The sequence below is a fragment of the Adiantum capillus-veneris genome, chromosome 5, assembly GCF_014529385.1.
Source record: "Adiantum capillus-veneris isolate H3 chromosome 5, ASM1452938v2, whole genome shotgun sequence".
Taxonomy (NCBI): Eukaryota; Viridiplantae; Streptophyta; class Polypodiopsida; order Polypodiales; family Pteridaceae; genus Adiantum; species Adiantum capillus-veneris.
Genome location: NC_140935.1, coordinates 108753723 through 108759914, shown reverse-complemented (window position 1 = coordinate 108759914; position 6192 = coordinate 108753723). Strand labels below are relative to the sequence as shown.

Genomic DNA, 6192 nt, shown 5'->3' with positions numbered 1-6192 from the left:
CTGCACCTGCTAGCTTTCCTTTGCGCATTCGCACCCAAACAGAGGAAGCAACTTGTTGTGACATGATTTTGATAGACTTGAGAAATAAATTCTCGATGTCCAGGGCGAATCTTCTGTCGACGTTCAGGAGCTCCTCGCAATACTCGTCCGTGAAGATGCTCAACGGTGAATTGCCCTCGCAAGGCGCAACATGAAGAATCTAACCACTGTAATCGACAACCTCTGCCGTACTTGTGACCACATGAAGCATGACATCAGTCTGTTCATCCTCAAGCTCAACATTGTGCGCATTGGCCTCAAGGGTATTCTTAGGAGCCATACTTAGACTAGAAAGGTGTGCAAGCCACTTGTCGTTGATGGTGACACCTTCTCTCGTGTAGAGTGGTGTGGACAACAGCGCAGTGGTTGCACGGATTGTGAGCAGGGGTCGCACAACACCGCTTAGGTAACATCTATCGTATTCGAGCTTTCGTTTGATTCCCACAAGGACAGAAGCCTCATCCTCAATGAAGCAAGGCAGCACAACCTGGCTCTTCTCCAAGTTGGCAAGCACATTGACAACGCTACCTCTAAGCCCGTACTGACCATCATACGTCAGTTCACGTATCTTGGCGAAGGGGATACGAATGGAGACCAAGCGTGCCTCTACGGGGTTAAGATCTGACACAAAGGGAAGCGCTGGATTGAACCATGTCTCTTGCAAGCTCCACAGGCGATTGTTATCACTTTTCAAGTGTTTCTTGCACTGGCTACAGACGTACACATCCCCATAGCGTCTTCTCTTCCTCGAAGTGGATCCCACAAGTGAATGCAGAAGTTGACGTGTTAGCTGGCATCGGAATAGCAAGCGTCCACATTTTTCGCAAGGTGTAATGGGCTTGTCCTTGATGCTTTTGTTATATCTCTTAATCGGCTTGCTCAAGCTAGCATGGGTGTGTCGTATCTGAGCACCAGTGACCAGGCCCTTCTCTTTCTTCAGGCGTGAAAGCTTGCATTTCACGGCCTGGGTTGTGTGCAACGTGTGTGGGTGCTTGGCCTGGAACATGCGGACCACCTCAACATCAAGCAAAGACTCATGCAACAAGGATAGCCTATGCAAAGTGGCCACCTCATCTTCTTTCCATCCAATACGTGCACGGCTTGAGCACGTTGTGAAGGTGGGAAGGTATGCTATGCCATTTCTTGTTTCGGAGAGCAAAATGCCCTTTGCAAGAAATGATTTTGATGGCATCCCCAAGATGATTGTTCTCATGCTTCCATTTCTTTTCAAATACACTTTTAACCTACAGGTCGCAAAGCAAGCAAAGGCCGTTAACACGTCGAGGCTAAGAGCAAGTGAGTTGGCGCATGTTGAATACAAAGATGAGAATTTTGTGGCCGTCATTGCGCTAGTGGCCCTGCCAGCAAGGAAGAAGAGGCATGCACCCGGGACAGCACGTCTTTCAAGCAAGAAGCTCTCAAACAAGTCGTTGAGAAAATTTGATCTAAGGTTATGCGGTGCACCTGTCGAGTTTTGGAGATGGTGTAGCGTGAGGAAGATGTCTGAATTGTTCGGAAACTGTGCCACAGAAACGGTATCGACATCGTGTTCGGGCAAGTTAGTCATTGCAAAGACACGCAAAGATTGTAAATAATCAGCCATCTTGTATGTTTGTTTGTGTGTGTGTGTTAGAGAGAGAGAGAGAGAGAGAGTGCTTTGGAAGGTTGAAAAGATGGAGAGGAAGGAAGAGTAGAAAGCGAGTTATGGAGAGACACGATGGCAACAAGGCTCAAAAGCAGGATACCATTTTCTTATGAAACTCGATATACAATGGACAAGCCAAAATTTAGTTCATCGATTGTAGAGCGGTCTAGGTAAGGAAGCATAGTTATTCATGGTGAAAGGCCAAAAGCTATGGATATCCATGCTCTCAAAGCATCTAGGTTTCCAAAAGAGGAGTGAAAGATATCATAGACCCATTTGTGCCAATTTTGAACACACCCTCGACAACAGATGTCGATAAAATATCCCTCGCCTCTGGAATGCTCTCCATGTACACCTCCTTAAAGCTCCTTGGCAAGGCCAAAAGACGATCCACCATAGACCCTGACACTTGAACCGCCACAACACGTTTGTCAATGCTGCTTCAGATCTGTGCCTCCAGCTTGAGAGTCGTGTTGATGACGTGATCTTTATCGCAAAGAGAACAAGACAGTCGGTCTTCAACTTTCTTCACCTTCGGCGAGTCACAAACTGAGCACTGGGAATGCAAGAGAGCTCTATTGAATTTCACAAAGCGCAAAGTCCCCACAACCTACAAAAAAAACAAACGTGTAAAGACCACTAAAGATGTCTTTATCCGGTTGAGTACAAAGCATGCAAAGTCACCTCTCTATTGTAGCCGAGAATCTCACACTGTCTATGAAATGATGTGGTCAATTCTTGCTTTAAGCGTGATCCTCGCACAGGGGCCAAAGTTGTGACGTCCAGAACAGACAATGTGCGCACCTTGCCAACAAAGAGGCCAATATTCCTAGCCACAAACATAACAATGTCCTCCCTAGCCATCTAGTCCATGACTTGATCATAGTCATGCTTTCCAGAGTTGACAAAGCTGACCTACATATGACAAAAGGTTTGTCAATATCGAAAGAAAGAAACGTTGAAGCCAATGCTTCTGATACGTAAAACTGCTTTGTCGTCTGGGGTCGGGCCATCAGCAACAACCAAATCCCCAAATGTAGTGGCAATTCTTCGATGGAAATTACGACTTTGCAAGACAACAAACACCAGTGTCTCTAAGGGCGGACGTGGGCTAGTAGTCTCGGAAATTGCAGCATCAGCAAGAAATGTGTTTATCTTGGTCTCAGGATAGAAAGCTAAAGAAACAGGGAATGGGTCACAAGTTCGAATGGTTGTCGACGCACCAACATGCAAGGAGAACAAAGCTGACCCAACATCATTATGGTCTTTAGCCCCTCACAACAGGACAATCAATCCTAACAAACAAGCCGATCTTCAGCTCCATGGTGTAGGTCTCAATGAAGGGATCCACAACGACGACCGTGATCGTGTTGATACAATCGGCATCGACGATGTCGAACTTGAAGTAACATGCATTTTTCTTTTGCCCAGGGGAGATGGAACGGTATGTGCCATACCAATTCAAGATTTTCCCCTCTATGGAGAAAGGTTTACTACCCTCATCTATATCGCTAATCACAAATAGCGGCAAGGTTTCCTTGACTAACAGGCTTTTCCCTTTGTCCAGCAGCTTGCCGCTATCCAAGACATTGTGAGCAGTTGAAGATTGGCCAACTTCAAAAAATGAGGCTGCAGCTTTGCTTAATTCGTGAGCTGGGCAACGAAGTTCTTGTTGAGACGAAGACGGTGCTTGTGCGCACTCCTCCCCTAGTGGAGAGTATCCTTTGCCTGCAAAAAAAAGCAGAGCACCATCTTAACACAACTCAACACTCAAGAGTGCATCGTAGAGAAGAACATCATAGACACGTTAAGCATGTTCCACAAAGAATGATTGTGCGCGCTGGCCATACCTGCACTGCTAGCGGGATCGATAGCAGGGCTTTCTTGAAGCAAGGCACGCCTACACCTCTTCCTAGCTGCGGTTTCCTCGAAGCCCGGATTTGGGGGCGACCCGGCAGAGGTCGACACCACCAGGTGCGATGAACGTTTGCCTGCAGGACATGGAGGAGACTCAATGAACCTGCGCAGCTCTGCAGGAGGAAAAGAAAAAGAAGCATCCAATTAACCATAGCATTGATGAGTTGAGCAAAGAAAAGAGGGAGTAAAAAACATCCTACAAGCAGCACACTCGTAAAAGGAAAGGAAGAATGAGGCGTAGAAACGAAGCTCTTGAAAGGATGTGAACAAACTTGCGCCAAATGTGATTTCTTTTTGGATGAGAAAGCAAGCAAGTTGTTTAATCTTGGAAAATGTCATGTTTCAAATCCCTTGGTAGGTTACATACACAACAAGATTTATAAATTTTCTCATGTAGGAAAACGAAGTCGCTCAATGTTTTTCATACAATGCATAATATCATGAGCTTCTGCTCGAGAGGCAACGCATATGGAGGCCTGCGAACCAGGTGGCAAGACTGCGGGTTACTCAAGTGAGGATGATGATAGGGAGCGTCAGGTGGACCTTGCCGATTCACTCCCCTCATGCGATGGGGAAATGCGAGCTTGTGTAGACATGCATAAGTCAAAATCTAATGAAGGACTTATGCCCAAGGCTTGGCTTTACTTGGGTTTGTGAGCTGTTGCAAGTAGAGACGCGTCAGAAAAGGTATAACCAGAACATAAAAAGATTGTGGCTGTGGGATACAGGAGAACCGTTGCGTGTGCATGATGCTAGTGCTATGATTAGCAAAGGCAGAGGGTCGTCGAGTGGGGTCTATGCAGGGTTAAAGGAACTGGAGGCAACACCTTTGGGGTTGACCTCAATGGGTATGCGCCTTGGCAGGCAGGGGCAGATTATGGCGAGCGTGCAATTATACTTCGATGAAGATGTAATGAACCACTAGTTTTCCAGTTTGTCACTCGGGGCGAGGTGCCCGTTCGTGAAGGATTCACAAATCCTGGCCATTAAGAGATGGGGTTTTCAGACCTGGTTTGATGGATTAGATGTGGTGCGATTGGAGGGTTCAAACTCCCCTCGATTGAGGCATCCCGCGAATCAGCGGACAGCCAAGCATGTTATCCAGATGGTTTGGGCAGGTGAGCGGTGGTCAGTAGGAATTGGTGCCCTAGTCATAATCATTGTACTCACTCGATACACGAGAGAACTGTCCATTGAATGGCAAGCATGGAGCAAAGTTTGGACTGAATTTTTTTTGAGGACCTTGAGCCCCCTAGCCTGGCTTGACTGGCCAGATATGATGCAACCAAAGGGCTGGCTATCCCTTTAGCTAAGACGTCCTGCAATACAGCAGGTGATCTCCTTGATGGTCAAGATGGCACGGACAAGTGGAACCTGAACTAGAGAGCCAGGCAAAATGCAAGGAGGTAACATGGTATGGGCCGAGTTTGGTTTCAAACATGATAGTAATTGAGGGTCTTGGGAGATCGAGCCCAGATTTGTTGTGATGCTTGTGTTGTGGTATTGGGACCTTATGCTCACGGGGAGCAATGCTGAACGGGGCAGCCATCGAAGTCATGGATGGCGATCAAGGCTACCTGGGTTTGTTGATAAGGAGCCCCCTAGCAGGGTACTCGATGGGATTGAGCAGGGCCTACTGAAGCTGAAGACATGTGAGATGACTGGTTTCGTTTTGAGAACCCTGAGCCAAGTTGTGGCAATGACCAATGGTGGCCCTCCGAGCGGGCGGCTTTGCGAGGTCTTCCAAGCAGGTGAAAGCAGGTGTTTGATGCTTTATGGCTGGGGCTCCGTGGCGGGGTCGTTGGCTCCTCTGGACCACTTAGGTGGAGAGACAAAATGTGGGAAGAATGTCGTATGAGACCCGCGAGAAGTTGGCTGTCATGATGCATTCGGTTATGATATGACCCGCATGCGTGGAGATACTGAGATAATAGCACAATGGAATGCGCTTGGCCGATGCAAGGCTAAGCCAAGAGGATTAGGGTCGTTTTCGGGCCTTGATAGATGGGATGCACAATAACAAGCATTGCACTTAATGGATCAGCGGAGGCTTGTTCGAATGCGGGCCATAGATGGCCTATTCCTTTATGCAAGATATTGTCATGGGTGATTCATGATCAGATTGCTAGTCGAGAGCTGTTGGAGATGTAGATCATACTCTATGCCGTTTTAGAGCCCCTAATCCCCAATGCAATCTTTTGCCTTCACACCACTCGAGTCTAGCATTATTTGCATGCTTGCAACTGTCTCATGCATTTGATCATCGTGTTATGGCTCAATGCCACCTTTTCCTTATATCAAGGCCACTCCACATGCTCTCAAATTTTTGGTTTCACTTCTTCCACTTTTGTGGCCCCAAACACGTGAGTGACCTGATGCTTGAAGGTTTTGTTGTTGTTGGTTAAAGATGCCAATGATTTGTAGAATGTCAAATGCAACATATATATGATGACAATGATGATGTTGAGCACTACAAGACAAAGAGAAATTGTTTTGATCTCACTGTAAACACTTAAACGGTTCATGTTTTTAAAAAACAAATGGGCCTTTGGAACAATGGCTCAACCATAACAATACCTTTACCTAGCCTA

General features: G+C 46.8%; 2 pseudogenes; one reads left to right on the top strand and one right to left on the bottom strand.

Annotated features, from left to right (window-relative positions):
* Positions 1–1919: 1919 nt before the first annotated feature.
* LOC147457896 (uncharacterized) lies at positions 1920–3940 on the bottom strand (annotated as a pseudogene).
* Positions 3941–5072: 1132 nt separating this feature from the next.
* LOC147457895 (uncharacterized) lies at positions 5073–5711 on the top strand (annotated as a pseudogene).
* Positions 5712–6192: the final 481 nt, after the last annotated feature.